The sequence below is a fragment of the Pteropus vampyrus genome, unplaced genomic scaffold (assembly GCF_000151845.1).
Source record: "Pteropus vampyrus isolate Shadow unplaced genomic scaffold, Pvam_2.0 Scaffold7, whole genome shotgun sequence".
NCBI classification, from domain to species: domain Eukaryota; kingdom Metazoa; phylum Chordata; class Mammalia; order Chiroptera; family Pteropodidae; genus Pteropus; species Pteropus vampyrus.
This window is the reverse complement of record NW_011888788.1, coordinates 15049444-15056828: the sequence shown is the minus strand read 5'-3', so window position 1 is coordinate 15056828 and position 7385 is coordinate 15049444. Positions and strand designations below refer to the sequence as shown.

At 38.6% G+C, this 7385-nt stretch overlaps 1 protein-coding gene and 1 pseudogene across 16 annotated transcripts in view; one reads left to right on the top strand and one right to left on the bottom strand.

Moving 5' to 3' along the window:
• Positions 1 to 7385, bottom strand: part of LOC105299145 (ras and Rab interactor 2) — a 192655-nt gene that overhangs the window by 144919 nt on the left and 40351 nt on the right. The gene's annotated exons all lie outside the window — the stretch shown is intronic.
• LOC111746677 lies at positions 2774 to 3191 on the top strand (annotated as a pseudogene).

Here is a 7385-nt window from a genome sequence, read left to right as displayed (position 1 = left end):
TTTAATGTAACATGTGATGCTGTTGTGCCGAAACTAAGTCACTCCTTGAAAAACGAACATAGTGGAGTTGTATCTTCTGTGAGGAGAAGAGCTAATGTAAGAGAACAATTCAAGGATTACCCTAAAGGAAATTGCTATATGGACAAACCGCTTCGCAATAGTGAGAGGCACCCGTGAATGGACCACCTGGGGAACATCAAACTGTGATGTCCCACATCATATCAACTCTGGGACACTCACGCACTGAGTGGAACGGCAGGTGGAACTGCTCACACAATTCAGATTATTCCAATCTCTCTTCCACTCTCTGAATTCTCCCTGTACATTTCTCTATCTGAACTACTGTGAATCTTTCATTCTCTCGTATAACTTGGGGGCAAAGACATTATCTATATCCATAGTCCCTTCTGCTCCATCCTCTTACCCTGCAACAATTCCAAATTGTGGGATGACTTGGTCCCAAGGCAAATTACGTAAATACAGACCACAGGTGGGCACTGAAATTACCTGGCAGAACTTGGCTACAAAGCTCAACTCTTCAGGGGCTCTTAACCCTGACTGCATATCTGAGAAGTTTTATGCAAACTCCATGCCCAGATCACACCCCAAATCAATTACAGAAGAATATCTGGGAGTGGCAACTACACAGCATTACTTTTCAAAGCCTATTGGGTGATTCCAGTGTGCAGCGAAGGTTGAGAACCAGTGACCTAGGGATTAATGGCTTTCAAACTCTTTTGATTTCTGCCCACAGTAATACATGGCCCATATCCATACACACACATACAAGACAGAAACAAACATTTCATAAAATAATACTTAAGTCTTACTACCAGCTATACATTCTGATGTTTTCCATTTCACTCACTTTTATTTAAAACAATGCTGGATGTGCCCAACTTCACCTATTAATGAATCATAATATACTAGGGGGTCATGATCCACAGTTTGAAAAACACTATTCAGAACAGAGTTAAATAAATTAAGTATTATCTTTGAAATAAAAAGGTATTTCAAAAATTCCCCAAGAGAATATATGTACCTGAGAAAAAGTCCATACTTATAGATGCCCATTTTGGAAATCTTTATTATACTCCAAGTCTTTCATTTTACAAAACAGGAAAGGTCAAACTCATGCATACATTCCCTCTCACGTGCACATATGCCTCTGTATGTTATCCTTTGCCCAATAACCATTATTTTACATCTATATTATCATGCAGCATTTCATCTATTTGAAACATCCTTAAATGATTACATTTTGGACCCCCAGACTTACAGCTCTTAGATCTTAATCATGTTCTTTCAATGTGTTGCTCGAGGATGCTGATCTTAATTTTTCCTTTGTCCGTACACTGTAGGTGTCACAGAGTATGGAGCATGAAGCAGGCATTTGCATTAATGCTTGTTGAGTGAGTTTTAGCATTCTGGCATGTATTTCCAATTTGGATTTAACAAAACGGTACACTAGGGAGGCTTATAAACACAGATGGCCTTACAGAGAAGGGGACTTGCCATCACTAGCAGTCTCTCAAGTTACTGACTAGTTTTAAGTATCCAGCACTCTTACTACATGGGAAAAGTTAATTCAATGTTGTTGCCAATACTTAATTTTCATTAATGTTGCTGCAGTCGCATCCTTAAGTGCTTAAGACAACTTTTTTTGAGTACCTGTGGGGAAAAAACCCACCAAGCAAAATGCTATCAGTATTTCCAAAGAGGTTTTGATTTAAAAAAATACAAAAACACAAAAACTAGCCAAACTCAAACCAATTTAAAGAAGAGATGTTAAACTGAGCTTATAGTCGACATATATGACATGTTATAAAACCTTTTATACAGAAACTTAAAACACTAGCACCATAAAGACTGTGTCTTTATACAAGAAAAATATAACTACATATTAAAAAGAGAAGCAGACAGACTGAGCCTTCCCTTGGACTGGGGTGAAGCAGCTGGAATGACTTGGGTAGCTGTCTCAACCTTGCTGTATTGGTCTCACAATGTGTGGACACAAGAACCATTTCCTTAGCAAAGGGCATCTGTTGTCAATTCGGTTATTAAACTTTAACATGGTTGTGTTCCTAAGAGAAATACAAATTCATTTCAAATACATTGGTTTCTTAGCAAACTAAAATTTCTCCAGGGTATATGAAAGTGTTTCTAATCTTCACAATTGTAAATGATCATAAGTTTTCATTTAATTTCTCTATGGAGGAAAACTAATGTGTGTGTGGGGGGCGTGTCTTGATCACAACTCTGCATTCACTAAACAAATATTGAGTGAGCATCTAGTAGATGCAATGCACTGTGAGAAATACTGAGTCACTATTTTCATGGGAAGCTCTAAAGCCCTTATAAAATATTTAAAAACTAAAACCCTCAAAGAAAAAGATTGAAGAGAACAGGCTGCCAACCAATGTTAACAACGTTAATGTGTGTTAAAAGAAAACATTGTTCTATAATACTAGTAAATTGGGAATTGTGGAGTTACAAGGATTAAAACAGGTTTCTTCGTTGCAAGATTTCTAGAGTCTCTGTGAATATGATCTAAAAGGATTAAAGTATGTTCCATTATCTCCCAAAATTCTTTGACCAAAGTGCTTTTGTTAGTGAGTATCTCAGAATTCACTAGGCCAGCTGTGAAAGACATCTGGAGTACTTTTTCTCCTTATCTTTTTCTGTTCTTTTTTTTCCTCTTTAAATTGATTGTATTGGAGAAAGGCACTGCCATCTATCTCTTTAAAGGAGAAGGGACAGAGAGTTACCCTTATCAGAGCAAGATCTTCCATGGCTAGACAGTCCAACACAACAGCCACCAGTCCTATGCTGCTAACGATCACCTGAGATGTGGGGAGTTCGAAGTGAGATGTGCCGTGAGTCGAAAAAACACACCATGTTTTGCAGACTTCATACAAAAAATTATGTAAGACGCCTCATTAACAATTTTGACACTGATCACATGTCAACAGCCACTGAGCAGATTGGATTCACTCCTCGCTTCCTTGCTCTGCTTCCTCTGCAACCATGGCTGACAAACCCGATATGGCTGAGATTGAGACATTCGATAAGTCGAAACTGAAGAAGACAGAAATGCAAGAGAAAAACTCACTGCCATCAAAATAAACAACTGAAAAGGAGAAGCAGGCAGGCGAATCATAATGAGACACGTACTGCCAATATGCACTGTACATTCCCACAAGCACTGCCTTTTTTTATTTGCCTTCTTATTTGACTTCTTTCAGCTGTTTAACTTTGTAAGATGCAAAGAGGTTGGATCAAGTTTAAATGATTGCGCTGCCCCCTTTTCACATCCAAGAACTACTGACAACGAAGGCGGCACCCACCTCTCCCCAACCTGTCTGGCTGGCAGGGTAGGTAAAGAACTTGCATGTTGGTGAAGGCAGACACTGGGTGGGACAACAGTGAAATCTAGAGTGAAAATCAAGCTGATCCAATGTGTCTTGCAGGCTGTATTTTGGAAATGCCGTTTTTTTTGGTGTTCAAATGATTTTAATTATTGGAATGCACAATTTTTAAATATGCAAATAAAACATTTTAAAACCTGAAAAAAAAAATGAATTGCAGGCCAAGAACTATGTTAAACAATTTTCATGCAACTCCTTTAAGCCATCGCAGCAGCCTTATGAAGTGAGTGGCATTCAATTCTCACTTTATAGCAGGAAGAGGTGATGTGGGAAATTGATGAAAAATAATATGGTAAGTGATGTGATATAGCAGGAAGAGGTGATGTGATCTGCTTAGCGCCACGAGCTAGCTGGTCACTGGCAAAGCACAGATTTGTCTTCAGTTCATCAGTCACCACTGTCCTCACCTATAACCCTATAAGAGTGTGGCTCTTGCACCACTCCCCAAGTCTGCTGAGCTCCCAGCCAAATGTACCCCTCACTCTTTGAACACTCACTGCACTTAGTTAATACACCTTAGTTTACATGCTTTTACATGGCATGTACATTGCATTGTATTATCACCATTTAGATTTTGTCTGATCTACATGATTCTCTCTGGAGACCAGTATGAATTCTGCTCTTGTTTAAATCTTCATGGAAAATCAGTCAGTATTTGATTAATGTAAAGCAAGTTACATTCTTGAATCTCCTTCTCTTGCCACCTTTTAAAAATGTAGATTTTTACTGTTGAAATTAGAATTTGGGAAATTGGTGTGGACCACTGATGACAGGTGGCACCTCAGCAAAGGAGCGTGGCCAGGAGCCTCATTCCCCTCTCCGACACCTTCCCAGGGCAATTCCTCCACCTATAAAGAATAGTTTCTCTTTCAGCTCACACTTTCCAAGTGACCCTGTCCACTGCTATGGCCTTTCCTCTAGAGGGGATCTTGCCCCCCACCCATCACAATCACAGAAAACTGCCTGCAAAGAATCTGGACGGGGGACGGAGGGAGGGAAGGAGATACAGATGGAATTAAGACAGCGATAGCAGGTAATCCCAAACATGAACATTTATGGTAAGTTTAGAAGACTCTGCATCCCTTATCTATTTGTTGGATGAAATGAGCACAGTAAAACCAGAATAACTAACAACCCCCAGCTGTACTGATCAGTCATTCCGAATGCTGATTTTGCAAGAAAATAGTAATACTTCCCAATAAAACATCTCCTATTATCAGTTCTAGAGACACTTACTCTGAGGAATTTTTTTTTTGTAATAGTAATTACAGCACCTACAAAAAATGACTTAAATTTGTTATATATTTTTGTTCCCTTTCCAAAACTTTTGTGTAATGGAGAGGCTTTAGATTGAATATTTTAGATTACTTCAGATTACTTTAAAATGGAATTCTTAGTTAACTTTCCTCAACTAATATCAATTTTTCCCTCACAAGCCATGTTTCCATGACTTTATGACATTTTTCTCACTTCTTTGTAATATTATTATCTGAAGCAAGGAGCACACTTCCTTTTACTCTGGAATTTTTTCTTTCAAAGGACAAGGTAAGACTTGTCGATCTTCAGCCATCTAAACCTTAGCTCTGTATCTCCAAATTAGATTCGTTGACTTTTGCTTAAATGTGTAAGATTAAATAAGATCCCTGATATTGTATTGAGTCATTTTCTTTAATGTTATTTTTCTCACTATTTTGGAAATATCTTCCTATCTTCAGAAATGATCGATATTTCTTAGAATACAGATATGTCTAACCATGGTAATTTTTCAACCATTTCTATTTGCCAGGTAAAGAAAGGTGCAAGTCACTCATTTGTTTATTCATTTTAACAACTATTTGTTGGATTTTGTTCCAGGTTTAAGCTGAACATTGTCGGAACACAAATAGCTTTCTGTTTTTAGATGTGGGCATCTGAAAAGGATGCAGAATATGAATGCGCTTTCAACTGAGGAAGCATGGGGAAAGATATTTCAGTTTGGGGAGAATAACTTGGCCAAAAACAGGTGTGCTGAAGTGAAAGCATTAGGATACTGGTTGGCCCTGGGCGACTGGGAAGTAGAGGAGAAACGTAGGTCAGGTAAGGGCGCCGATGAAGGGGAGGGCATCCATTGTACAATGTGAGTCCATTGGAGCCAATGAAATCTCTGGATGGAATGCTGGACCAGATAATGAAGATCTCAATTAGGAAACTATGGACTTGAACTAGGAAAGAAGCTGCCAGACATAAGAGCTATTACGGAGAGACAGCACTTGATTGTGCTACACATGAGGAAGCATCATATATGGCCATGTATGGCCATGAAGAGGATAAGGAAGTTGGGAGAAGAAACTGCTATGGGTGGGTGGATGATTATTATATTTTTAGAAGAGTTGAGTCTCATCTGAAAAAGTCTAACACTGGCTGAAATAGTAACAAGAATAAAGAGATAATTCTGTATCAGGATAAAAAGTTCCCTCCCCCAACACCCACATACACAAAGAGAGAATGAAGAGAGAGTGGTGATTAATAAGGCCACTTGCTTGTGTGGGAAGCAGGAACCTGACCTGATGGCCTTATAAAGACTAGAGTAGAGGCACTGCTGCTGTGAGTGGGTGTATGATTATTCCATTTTTGGATAAAGTGAACCTGAGGTTCTGGAGGATATCCATATTGAGAAATCCAACAGTCAGTTGAAACACTAACAGGGACAAATGGGTAACTGTATATCTAGAAAACAACATCTACAGTGAGGGAAGTGATGGTCCATAAAAGCCAAATGACCCTGAACTCTACTTTTTAATTCTGGGTGCCACACTTTAACAGGAACATAATAAAATTGGAGCCTGTCCTAAAATGGACAGAAATTAAATATGTGACCATAGTTTGGGGAAAATGTTTGAAGGAGTCTTGAATGCTTAACTTGGAGTGGGGAAAAAGCAGAGAAGGCTCCCTGTCATGTGAAAGGGGAATCAGACTTGATCAGTAACATATAAAAGGGAAATACAGAAACCAAAGGATGTAAATGAGAGGAAGGCAAATTGCAAGTCAAGGTAAAGACTCTCTAGCTAGCACTGTGGTGTTGGGGGCATTTTCCTCCTTATCAAAGAAATTAAAGCACAGAGTGGACAACAGCTCTGGAGGGTGCTATAGAGGGGACTGAAGCATACAATGGAGGACTGGATAACACATGTCCCTGACAGTCTGATGACCCTACAGGAGGAGTCAGATTGGAGCAAGAGATATGAGTCCCCTATAGAAAAAAGACAGCTGAGGCCACAAGTCAGTGAAATGCCCAAGATACAGATTGTAGTGAGAGAAAATAAGTGAACTGCAGAAAGAATCTTGTACAAAATGAGAGAAAAGAAGCCAGTGGAAATAAAGAAGTCATAAAGGAATAAGAAGAAAATTAAAAGATTGCCACAAAAAGATAAGGAAGGAGAAATCTTACTGAAGTATTGCTTACATACAGCTAAGTACACAAATCTTAAGGTTTCAGATTGATGATTTTTCATACCATCCAAGAGGGTTCTTTCATGCCTTCTCCTATTCAGTAATCTCAAAGGATAATCACTGTTTTGACTTGTGCCATATAAATAGGATTGGCCTGCTTTTGAACTTCATACAAATGGAACCATGAAATATGAACTACCTTGTGTCTGATTTCTTTAAGTCAATATTGTGTCTGTGAGAGTCATTCATGTTGTTGTGTCAGTAGGTCATTGTTTTTCATCACTATGTAGACAACGGAAGTTTCCAGTCTGGGGCTATTGCAAATAAAGTTGTTACAAACATTTTGCACTGTGGACGTAAGTACTCATTTCTGTTAAGTGTACTTCACGGCATAATCTGTGTCATAGGGTCAATGTATATTAGGCTTTTGTAAATGCAGCCAAACATTTTTTTTTAATCTTGTACAAATTGATAGCCCTTCTGTATTGTAGGAGAGTTCCAGTTGCTCCACTAATATTTTATGTTGTT